This window comes from Cervus canadensis, chromosome X (assembly GCF_019320065.1).
Source record: "Cervus canadensis isolate Bull #8, Minnesota chromosome X, ASM1932006v1, whole genome shotgun sequence".
Taxonomy (NCBI): domain Eukaryota; kingdom Metazoa; phylum Chordata; class Mammalia; order Artiodactyla; family Cervidae; genus Cervus; species Cervus canadensis.
This window is the reverse complement of record NC_057419.1, coordinates 49,524,579-49,536,601: the sequence shown is the minus strand read 5'-3', so window position 1 is coordinate 49,536,601 and position 12,023 is coordinate 49,524,579. Positions and strand designations below refer to the sequence as shown.

Here is a 12,023-nt window from a genome sequence, read left to right as displayed (position 1 = left end):
ACAGGAAGATATTTCAAATGCCAAAACAATCATCAGATCCAGACTCAGTATGACACAGAAGTTGGGGCTATCAGAAATGAAATATAAAAGAATTATGATTATCATGCTAAAGACTAACGGAAAAGGTAGACAATATGCAAGAGCAGATGGATAATTTCACCAAAGAGGTGTTAACTGTGATAAAGAATCAAATGGAAATGCTCAATAAAAAAACAGTAAAAACACACCATGCTCAACAGCAGAACTGACACAGACAAAGAAAGAATAAGTGAACATAAAGATCAAGTTTACTGATCAGGTCAATAAAAATAAAAACGAAAAGAAACAAAAGAGAAAAAAATAGAACACAGCATTCAAGAACTGGGGGGCAATATCAAACAGAATAACATACTTGTAATTGGAACCCCAGAAGGAAGAAAAAAAAGAGAACTGGGCACAATAATTATTTGAAGAAATAATGGCCGAGAACTTTCAAAATTAGTGACAGACAACAAACCACAGATACAAGAAGCTCAGAGAATATCAAGCAGCATAAATATGAAAAAAGAAAGCCACACCTAAGTAAATACAAAGTGACTGAAGGGAACCAGAGGCAAAAAGGCAAATTACTATGGAGGAACAAGATAAGAATTACAGCAGACTTATCAGAAACCATACAAGCAAGGCAACAGTGGAGAGAAGAAAAAAGTGTCAACATTCCATGAAAATTTCACATTCCATGAAAATGTCCTTCAAAAGTGAGGGAAAAAGAGACATTCTCAAACAGAAACAAAATATTTACTGACAGTATATCTGGCATAAAAGTTAATGTTAAAGGAAAATTCTTCAGGCAGAAAAATTATGAATGAGGTAGGAACTTGGATTAGCATAAAGAAATGAAAAGCACTGGGAAAGGAATAAATGAATGGAGAATATATTTTCTTTTCAAAATGTTTCAAAAATGAGGGACTTCCCTGGTGGTCCAGTGGCTCAGACTCCACACTGCCAACACAGGGGGCCTGGGTTTGATCCCTGGTCAGGGAACTAGATCCCACATGCTGCAACTAAAGAATTCACACACTGCAATGAAGATCAAAGACTGTGCTTGCAGCAACCAAGACCTGGTACAACCAAATAAATTTTTAAAAATGTTATTAAAAAATGTTTGAAAAGCCAATTTCCCAGATACCAGCCAAAGGTCAATCTTTCAAGCAGGCCTTCTAAAGATAGCAGCCTTAGGCCTGCTATATTAAATCTTTTCAGTGTGTGTGCATACTAAGTCTCTTCAGTCATGTCCAACTCTTTGTGACCCCAAGGACTATAGCCTGCCAGGCTCCTCTGTCCATGTGATTCTCCAGACAAGAACACTGGAGTGGGTTGCCATGCCTTCCTCCTGGGGATCTTCCCGACCTAGGGACTGAACCCACATCTCTTCCATCTCTGCATTGGCAGGTGGGTTCTTTACCACTAGTACCACCTGGGAAGTCCTTTTCAGCACAAGAGGGTTAAAAAAAAACCCTGAAGCTAACATCATACTTAATAGTGAGAGATGAAATACTTTCCAAGATTGGATCAAATTAAGGTTGTCCTCTCTCACCACTACAATTCTGATAAAGAAGAAAAAATAACAGTATTCATATTACCTGATTTCAAGAATCCTATGAAGCTATTGTAGTCAAGACAGTGTGGTAATGGCAAAGTGATAGACATACCGATCAATTCATCAGAATAGAGATCTCAGAAACAGACCCACAGAAGCACTGTCATATTTTTGACAGAAGTACAAAAGCAATTCAATGGAGAAACACAGTCGTTTCAACAAATGGTTCTGGAACTACTGGACATCCATACACAGGAAGATGAGCTTTGACATACACTCATTTTCATGGCTGGTGGGAATGCAAAATGATAAAGAACCATTTTGGAAGATAGTCTGGCAGCTTCTTATAAAAACTCTGCAATCCCACTCCTAGGTATTTACCCAAGTGAACTGAAAACTTATGTCCACACAACATGTTTATTCAGATTTACTCATAACTGCCTGGAAGCAACGAAATTGTGTCCTCAAACAGGTGAATGAACAAATTGTGGTACATCCATACAATGGAATGCAATTCAATGATAAAAAGGAAAAAGTATTATTAGATGAATCAAGTAAAAGAAGATCAAAAAAGGCTACATATTGCATCTATTCCATTCATATGACATTCTGGAAAAGGTAGGGCTATAGTTAAAAATTCAGAAGTATGCTATTCTGAGGCATTTCTAGGAAACAAAACTGGCTGGATATATTTTTTAACAAGGATAGTTCTGACCAGGTCAATGGAAGTTCATATCACCATAACCATATACCACTTCTTTTTAGATAAACGTCCTTAATTTTTAAAATAGGGTAATATATTCACATGGCTTAAAATTCCAAAAGTATACATAAAAGTTTATGCAATGAAGTCTCCTTCCCTCCCTCTACCCCGGCCATGTGTGCCCCAAAGCTCAGTGTCTTGAATATCCTTCCAGAAATGTTATGCTTATATAAGCAAAAATGCATGTATTACTGCCCCACTATTATACACAAATGGTAGTATACAATATACAGTGCTCTATTTCTTGCTTTATTTTTCATTTTGTACATCTTGAAGATCATGCAATATCAATGTAATATTCTACTGTATAAATCAAGCCTTGATTGATCCTTAGGCTATAACCACTCTTTTGCTATTATAAGCAATACTCCAAGTTATATGCAAGTATTTGTTGAATTCATTTCTACAAGTGTTTGCAGGGTCAAATGATATGTGCATTTATAATTTTGATGGCTATTTCCAAGTCACTGACTTTTAAAATATCAGGGATTTTTAATTTTTATCCTAAGAGGGAAAAAAAGAAACTGAGATTCTATCACCAGGCAATTTTCTGGAGCTCTAAGATGTACAAAACACAGTCTTCTACTCAGTTTTCCCCATGTGCTTACTAGGATCCAGTTGAATTTTCATGTAATATATTTCAGGCCACAAACTGGTTGCAAAGCCTATTTCAGGTATGTAAAAGGTGTTACTTCTAAAATCGTCACAAGCAAAGGCCAAAGGCTGATGCCCCAAATTACTAATCACTGGCTACTAACTCTATAGTACAACAGTGGATTCTTTTTTTTTTTTTTTTACAACGGTGGATTCTTCACTGCAACCACACAGAGATTTTAAAATTTTGACCAAATAAAACATACCTAACAGAATTCTCTGTCCTTACTATAATGCCCAAATAAGGATTTCTTCTCTTAGGTAAAACTGTAACTCACATAAAGGTTATGAAGAAAGGCTGCAAATGTTTCTCTCATCTTTCAGGTAGTGATGGATTCCCAATTAACTATCTTTTTGCGTGACCTCAAAACCTAGTGCAGTCTAGCACATTACAGTTTTTGTGCTAAAGCCTGAACTGGAGGTTGAGGAAACCCAGGGGCTCCTTTGACAATAGCCATATAAGATCAGTGAGCAACCAAGCCACTCATGAGAATATATCTTGAGCCACACTGTCACCCTTTGGCTTCCTTCCACAAAAACCATCACTCAGCTTCAAACTCGATAAAAGAGAGATGGCACAATCATATTATTTAGTCTCAAGAATACACCACATTGTGACTTCCCTCATGGTTCAGTGGTTAAGATTCTGTGCTTCTAATGCCAGGGGCACAGGTATGATCCCTGGTTGGGGAACTAAGATCCCACAATGTTGTGTGGTGTGGCAAAAAAAAAATACACTACATTTATAAGTAAGTGTTTAAAATGATTTATCAAAGGAAAAGAGATTATATTCATTAATAATTATTATGCATTACTGCAGTAATGGTCCTCAATTTTCTCACATCTCCTTGTGTCCACGCCTTGAAGGGTCCCCTCCCACAATGACTCTGGGCTTGGCCAAGGAACTTCTGTGGTTTGACTGATGGGACAATATCAAATGTGACACAGACAGACACTTGAGAAGTGCTTTTGCTTTGGTGCTTGCTCTCATCTGCTACTCTTTGTGCCTTTGAGACTATGATGTTAACAAGTCCAAACTAGCCAGCTGGATGAGGGACCACTTGGAGTGAGGATGAGCCATCCCAGCTTAGGGCTTCCTAGACCAACCAGCCTGGCAACTACCAGATGTATGAGCAAGGCCATCCTAAATCATGCAATTGCCAGCTAACCACCCTCCCTCCCCTTCTCCAAAAAAAGTTAACTGACACAGGCTACTCCAAAGTAAATATGTCTATGGTCCAATACATATGGAAAGGGGAAGAGAACACTGATCTTCCCCCATGAAGTTTACTCTGCACATAATAGTTCCAAACAGAAAAACCTGCAGTAGCTGGATGAGAGTAAATATATAAGTATCGAAAAAATTCCTGAGTCCTCCATGATTCTCACAAATTCGCTGTCTGCCATCACAGATGGCACACACTAACACACACACACAACACAAAAAATTTCCATTTAGTCAATGAAGCATCTTTATCATGATATATTTAAACCAAAGCCTTATAGTCAACAGTTCCACTTCTAACACGAACTCAGGTTTCCAGGAATTACTTTTTCTTTCAATTCTACTTGTTTCCCCATTTGACAGGGCTTGGTAAAAGCTGAAAGAGCACCCTCAATGCAGCAGCCTAAAAAGCATCAGGTAATACGAGCCCAATTAAACCTCCTTCTAGAAGCATTCCACAGGACCAGCTTCTTCCAGCATCACAGCAACTCTTTTTAGCCATGTTAATGGTGGGCAGTAAAAACTGTTTAAGATCTACACATTTGGGCCAGAAACATTGCCTCTATTGGATCACTAAGTGAGACACTAAAAGGGAAATGACTCTCTTAAGCCACTTTTGTTTAGGCCTCAGGAGATGACTTTCTGGATTCACACACACACACACACACACACACACACACACATACACGACTCTCTTAAGCCACTTTTGTAGGCCTCAGGAGATGACTTTCTGGATTCACACACACACACACACACACACACACACACGACTCTCTTAAGCCACTTTTGTAGGCCTCAGGAGATGACTTTCTGGATTCACACACACACACAAACACACACACACACGACTCTCAAGCCACTTTTGTTTAGGCCTCAGGAGATGACTTTCTGGATTCACACACACACACACACACACACACACACACACACACACACACACACACACACACACACAGAGAAACACCTTCTAGCAGCCTCCTACAGCCCTTGGAGTAAAACACAAGCTCCTTAACAAGGTCCCCTAAGACTCTGTCAATCTTCCCCAGCCTATCTCATCTCTTTCCCCAGGTCCAAGCCAAACCTCTTTGGATTCTTTCCACCTCTCTCCCACCTCAGTGCCCTTACAACACCTGCTGTTCCCTCTGCCTGGCAATCCCTTTTCTCTTTAACCCTGCTTTTTCCTGCTAAGCCTTCAGGATCCAAGGCACCATGCTGGTCTCCATCTCCCTCTCTGAAGCATTCTACCTCTTACTTGCTGTTTGACCTTAGGCAAGTTACCTTTGCTTCACCTCTTTGAGCCTTATATCTCAGAAGACACCCTGTGATAAGCACTTAGCACAATGCTTAGCACACAAGAAATGGTTAACAAATCATCACTGCTGTTATTGCTATTATCTCATAGTAATCTTCATTGCAATTTAGTACAATTAGTAATTAGATATTTATTTGTAGAAAAATAGAAACACCTCCTTGGATTTCACCTTAATACCTAATCCCTTTCATGCTATTACCCCCATAATGCAATTCTGGAAGGGAAGATGAATGTTTATAGAGCAATTATTACCTCAAAACTGTGTTTTGGCAGAGGAAGAAACTGAGGCACAGTGAAGTTAAGTAACTGGTCAAAATCAAGTGATGGATTAAAATCCAAGTTGGCATGACCCTACAGCCTGTGCTGTATATGACACCAAAGGTTTCTTTAACTCATGAACATGAGTTAAAGAGCAGCAAGCTAAGAAAGAAGAGCAGCAAGCATCAGAAAAAATGAATCTTCACATTTACATACTTCCCAAACGACTCCCAGGTATTTAACTCTTCAAATCCTTAACCAGCCTGATGTTCCAATCAGCCATGTAAATTCCTTCAGCAGAATACTCTTCCCCTTGATTGAGATGGTAGATTTCCTTACCTTTCCACTGGATGTTGAGCTTTCAAGGGGATGAATATCTTTCACCTCTTATACCCCTAGCAAACAGGTTTGCTAAATAAATTAAAATGTTGGAGAATATATAATAAGTACAAAGTTGGGGAGTGGTGGAATGAATTTTCATAAAAATATTCAAGTTTGGCACAGCTAAAAACAAACTAGACAAAATGACAACAAAAAGGGAGTTTATCTTAACCACTCTTACAATTGATAATGATTTCTATATCTAGCACCAGAGATTTCACGTTAGTTACAAATATGTATTTTACAACTTTAGGTAGACCACTCACCAATATTCTGCTATACCCAGCAGCTGCAGTCGAGCCACCCTCATGAGCAGATGCCTTTGACAAATATCTCAATGGTTACTTTCAAATGGGTCATAAAAAAAAACAGAGCAAATGATAAAGCAAATGGGAACGAACTGTTAGTAAATGGTAAGTTTGAGTAAAAGGAATACAGGAGTTCTTTGTACTATTTTTGCAACTTTTCTGTAATTATAATATTATATCAAGATAAAAAGTTCTATTATATCAAAAAATGTTCTGAAATTTTGAAATAAAAGATTTTTCCCAGGAGATTGAACACACAAGGTACTGGTCATGCTGGTACCATATTACCTTGTCACCTGTTCCAAAAAAACACACTTTTAGAGTTGTGTTTCCTGGCCTATCAGTCAATATCAAAGGACAAAAAACCCCATGGGCAACAGGGCTCAGCCACTGCTTCTGGGTTGGGACAGAGATTAAATTATTTATTGCTTGAAAAGTACTAATGAACGCACAGCTATCTCCTATTGGACAAAGCTCCAGTCCTATTTCCCACACCAGGCACCCTACTTTCTTCGGTCAGCTGCCCTCTGAGTCCTTACTTTCCTTTCCCCAAGCTCAGTTATGGGGCCAGGCAGATTCTCCTCAGGACACCTTCTTGCTCACTGTTCCACCCACACAAGAGAAGCACAGAGACAGATCTGATGGTAAGAGCTTTGCTGCTATTGTCTATGGAGAGACTTACAGGGAGGAAGAAAAAATAACCCTGGGGGAGTCACAAAGATTCCAGAAAACAGAAAACTCAAAGCAGTAGTTACTTGGTCTGTAACGACCACTTGCTAGCACCCTTTTATTCATTCATCACTTCTACCTACTCGTCCTAGACCTTCCCCACTCCCCAAACCAGAATGCTTCAGCTTTCCTAGCCACTGTAAGTGGGACAACAGGTAGAAATTTGTAATTCATTCAAGTGTCCCCATATTAGCCATTTCAGAAGAGTGCCACATGGGTGTCACCCAACACTCAACCCTCACCTATAAGGTGAGACAAATAAAGGTCATAGTAAGTTATCCTCTGATGAGATTTTCTTAATGTAAACCAGCATATGATCTCTACCTTCCTCAGCTCCTGTTTTGTGTTAAGCTCTATGAGAAGGTAGATGCATTATGTCCCACACAATGTTCAACCTCTGTATCCCTGATCAAGGCTTATTAGAGCCCTCTGTTTTGCCATGTCTTCAAAAACACCCAATGCCTTCTGCCTCTTGCCTCCCCCCAATATTTGCTTAGTTTCAGCCATACCTCAAAGTAGTATGCAGAAAGAAGAAATGGCTTTGTGTAGCTTAGGGGAGAAATGGGTTATTAAGAGTTGGTGGAACACAAAGGAGAAAAAAGACAAGCATTACCAAAGGAGATCATATTCAACCTATAACCTTCAACATCCTTTGTTCTTAAATATTTTAACTTTCACTAACCCATACAACTCAACTATGAGAGCCATGCACCATCATCTGTCCTGCTCCTGGGAACCTTCTCTACAGGCCAAAAGGTGGGTCACAGGTGCCCCTCAGGCTGCTTCCAAGTCACTCCTGGCGGCCAGCTGATCACAAACACTTCAGGAAGGACAAAGGACACTTCAGGGGAGGCCCTTCTTCACTCTCCCCTACCTGTGACCAAGATTCACCTACTCACAGCAACATGACTCAGAAAAGTGGGAGAACGCAAGTGTAGGTTCTAGAACCAGACAAGGACCCCTGAATATTTCAGAAATGACTCGACGAAGAATGCAAGAAACTCTGTCAAGGCACCAAGACTAGGTTACAAGCACTTCTCTAGCAAACAAAACTGTAGAGAAGAGCATAGTTGAAGAAAAGGTGTCAATGATGGTAGCTAACACTGAGAAGATCTCATGTAATTCTTTCACCCTTGGAGAGAGTTTTTACCCTCTTATAGTTCAAGTATTTAAATTCAGAGCTCACTTTAGATGAAAAAGAAAATGACGTGTTATAAAGGTAGATAGAATGCCTGCCTGCTAAGTCAAGTAGGACTCTGCGACCCTATGGATTATAGCCCGCCAGGCTCCTCTTGTCCATGGGATTCTCCAGGCAAGAATACTGGAATGGGTTGCCGTGCCCTCCTCCAGGGGATCTTCCCGACCCAAGGATCAAACCCAAGTCTCCTGCATTAGCAGGTGGGATCCTTACTCCTAGGCTAAACAGAAGAGGGGGAAAAAAAAACTACATCTATTTTCACTTATCCACGTGATGCTATAAAAGCATGAGAACTACACTATTCAAAGGGTACGGAGGCCTAGGATCCACATTCCCATTGTTTACAGATGTTATGAAAGTAGTAAATAAAAATGCAATGCTTTGTTCAGGCCGACTCCTTTCTCACCCCCACCCCCACCCCCCAGGCTGACAAGAAATGGCTGCAGGGAAGGTATTTAAGAGAACTACTCTGGGAAAGTGGATTCTGGGTTGCTTAAACTAAGCCAAGATATTGTGCAACCAGTCTTTACCTAAATTATTTTCCATTACTTTGCCAGTTTAGAGAGAAGCAGACAGTTATCTTTATCAGAGAATGAGGTCGCCTTTCCCTCCAGGCCACTGGAATCACCATCAACACGGTTTTGATTTCTTACACAATCAGGCGCGCGGGGGGTGGGGTGGGGGGCGAGGAGACCCGCGGGTGGGGGGGGGGCGGACACGGAGCGTCTCATCCTCAGTTTCACAGATCAACGGATCTCACATCGAAAACAACCCCATGAACATCTGAGAGCATGGATTTCCCTGCATCTCAGAAAGTCAGAGAAGCGGCCAAACAAGTTTCTTGCCAAATACTTAGGAGCTGCATATGTCCCAGGGCTACACAATAATACCAACTTTTAAACATGCCTTCACATACCACCATTATGGTCCCACACTCGAGGTCCCTCCCCCGCTTTCCCCCCTCACAAATAATAAACGCAGGTTGGTTACCGCGTGCAATTTAAAGCCGGACTTCACCGAAGCAGTAGCTCCGAAAAGCGAGAGGAAAAGATTGGAGGCAGACTTTTTTGTTTTTTAATCGATATCCCCACGAAGTGGGGAATAAAACCAACTCAATCGCTGGAGAAAAGTTAACTTTGCCGTGCCCAGCGGTGGGAAATTTTTCCCTTAAGATTCGGAAAGCCCTCCCGTTTTTCCCACCCCCGCCCCCCGGACCGCCCGGCACTCGCCGGTTGCGGCGGCCCAGGACCGGCAGCTCTGAAACAATAACGCGAGGGGGAGGGAAAGTTCGTCAGCCCGCGGGACGCCGGGGCTCACCAACGGCAGGACCACGCCGCCGCCCGCACCGCCCGGCCCCCAGTCTCTGGGTCTCGGTTCTTCCCGCCCCTCAACAGCGAAACAGTCAGGGTGCGCCCCCGCTCCCTGGAGCATCCGGCCCCAGGCAGCCCGCAGAGCGGGTCCTCCCGCCGCGGGTCGGACCCCGGGAGCCCCGAGAGCAGGCAGTGAACCGGGAGGGAGGGGGCGCCAGGAGGGGGCACCGGAGGAAACGGCCCCAACAGTTATGGCGCTCAATTTCTGCCCGAGTGTAGCCGCAGCCGAACACGGCCGGCCGCCCCCACCACCCACGCCCCCGGGCCGGCCACCCAGCGCTGCCCGGAGCCAGCCGAGGAGCCACTGGGCACTTTACCTCAGCCCACACACGCTCTCGGCCCCAAGGCTCTGGGGACGCCGGAGGCCACCGCCGTGTGGAGCCGGACGGACCCGGAGCGCGGCGAGGTTGGTCTGGGACGTTGCGCTCTGTGGCGCCCGTTTCCACCCCCTGAGGCCGCCACTCCCGCTACCCACCCGACGCGACGCCCCCCAAACCCGCTCGCCCCGCGTCCAGCGTCAGCGGCGCCTACCTTGGCGCAGCGCGACCGCTGCTCCTTCCCGGCTCCACACTAGGGCCCGGCAACGTGCCGGGCGAGTCCGGTAGAGGTGGTAACCGCCCCCTGAACCGCTCGCTTTCTTCTCTCCCCTCCCTCGCACCTGCCCCCTAATCTCCTCCCTTACCCCCCGCCCTCCGCCCCGCCGCCGGATCCGCCGGGGCCGCCCCCCGCGCCTCAGCTCCCGCCCTCGGCCCTCGCCCGCCCGCCCGGCCCGTCAGGCCTCAGCGCTGGGCAGGCGGTTGGGCGGCGGCGGCAGCGAAGGAGGCGGCAGCGGCAGCGGCTGAAGCGGCGCGGAACACTATTGTATTCCTGACACTGTGCGCTCCCACGCTCCGCCTCTTCCCCTTCCTTCCTTCTCCACCGTCTCCCCAACCTCCGCGTTCCACTCCAACCGCCCCCCCACCCGCAGCCAACCGCCGGCCGCGCTCGCCCTACCCGTCTCTGGCTCCCTGCTGTCCGACCGCCCTGACCGCCGCGCGCTCTTCTGGCGGGCCAGGCGCAGTTTGCCACCGCCGCGCGCCTTGAGGCTCCGCCCACTTAGTGCTCCCGCACGCGCCGCGCGGGGCTCCAGGTGGGTTCCTCTCAGCTCCTGCTGGGTGCGCTGCAGCCTGGAGGCGCCTCACCACCTCTGAGGGCTGGAGACGCCGACGACGGGGAGGTGCCTGGGTTGTGTTGAAATACTACCTAAGCTTTTCATGGCCCCTTTCAACTCTGAAGTTCTATAAGTGGACCCTCCTGTATGCAACTCGTTGTCGGTCACTATTGATTTAAGCCGTTTGCGCTTGAATTACACCTATAATAATATTCAAGCTGAAGTGGCTATTCACAGAATAAATTTATTCAGTTGCAGGCACAAGTGGTTTATGAGATGTGGCTTTTTGATGAGTCAGCTTGGTTAGGGAACAGCCCCCAGTTATTCAGTCAAACACTAACGAAGGTGTTGCTGTGAAGGTATTTTCGTGTAATTAAAGCTCCTGATCAGTTGACATAAAGTGAGGGAGATTATCCTGGATAATCTCGATGGGCCTGGTCATTCTTTTCGACTGCGTGCCCTATAGATTTTGGACTTGCTTAGCCGGCCCCACATTTGTAAGCCAATGTCTTCTAATCAATGAATGAATGAAAGTGTGACTGTGTGTGAGTCTTTGTGTGACTATCTCTGGTGGAAAACTGACTCATACAGATGTTTAAGCAGCAAACTCTTTACCATGAACTCATAATTGTCATTTTCATTCACATTTCTAGGCTAAACAAAAATGTGGGCTCTTTTTGTATTTTGTCTGTTTGCAATATTAAAGATGTAGTTCTATTTCGTAATGTGCAAATATGTGAATTCTAAAATATTTGTGGTCCTTCAGACTTACCTCATTTACTTATTATCCTCCTTTTATTTACCTCAATATTGCTGGACTGTGCTGTGCTTAGTCGCTCAGTCGTGCCCGACTTTTTGCGACCCCATGGACCCCATGGACCCCCACCAAGCTCCTTTGTCCATGGGGATTCTCCAGGCAGGAATACTGGAGTGGTTTGCCATGCCCTCCTCCCAGGATCTTCCCAACTCATGGATGGAACCCAGGTCTCCTGCATTGTTGGCAGATTCTTTACCAGCTGAGCTGCCAGGGAAGCCCTACATCAATATTATACTTAACTTATTTTGAAATAATTATAGATTCACAGGATCTGTAAAA

The 12,023-nt window shown here is 44.5% G+C and overlaps 1 protein-coding gene across 2 annotated transcripts in view; it reads right to left on the bottom strand.

Moving 5' to 3' along the window:
• Positions 1 to 10,860, bottom strand: part of JADE3 (jade family PHD finger 3) — a 138,673-nt gene extending 127,813 nt beyond the window's left edge. The window contains exon 1 of one of the 2 annotated variants that reach the window (XM_043458604.1): positions 10,771 to 10,860. The gene's annotated coding sequence lies outside the window, so the exon portion shown is untranslated. Of the gene's footprint in view, positions 1 to 10,308; positions 10,451 to 10,770 lie in introns of those variants that run through there. The other variant, XM_043458603.1, reaches the window with a different exon arrangement.
• Positions 10,861 to 12,023: the final 1,163 nt, after the last annotated feature.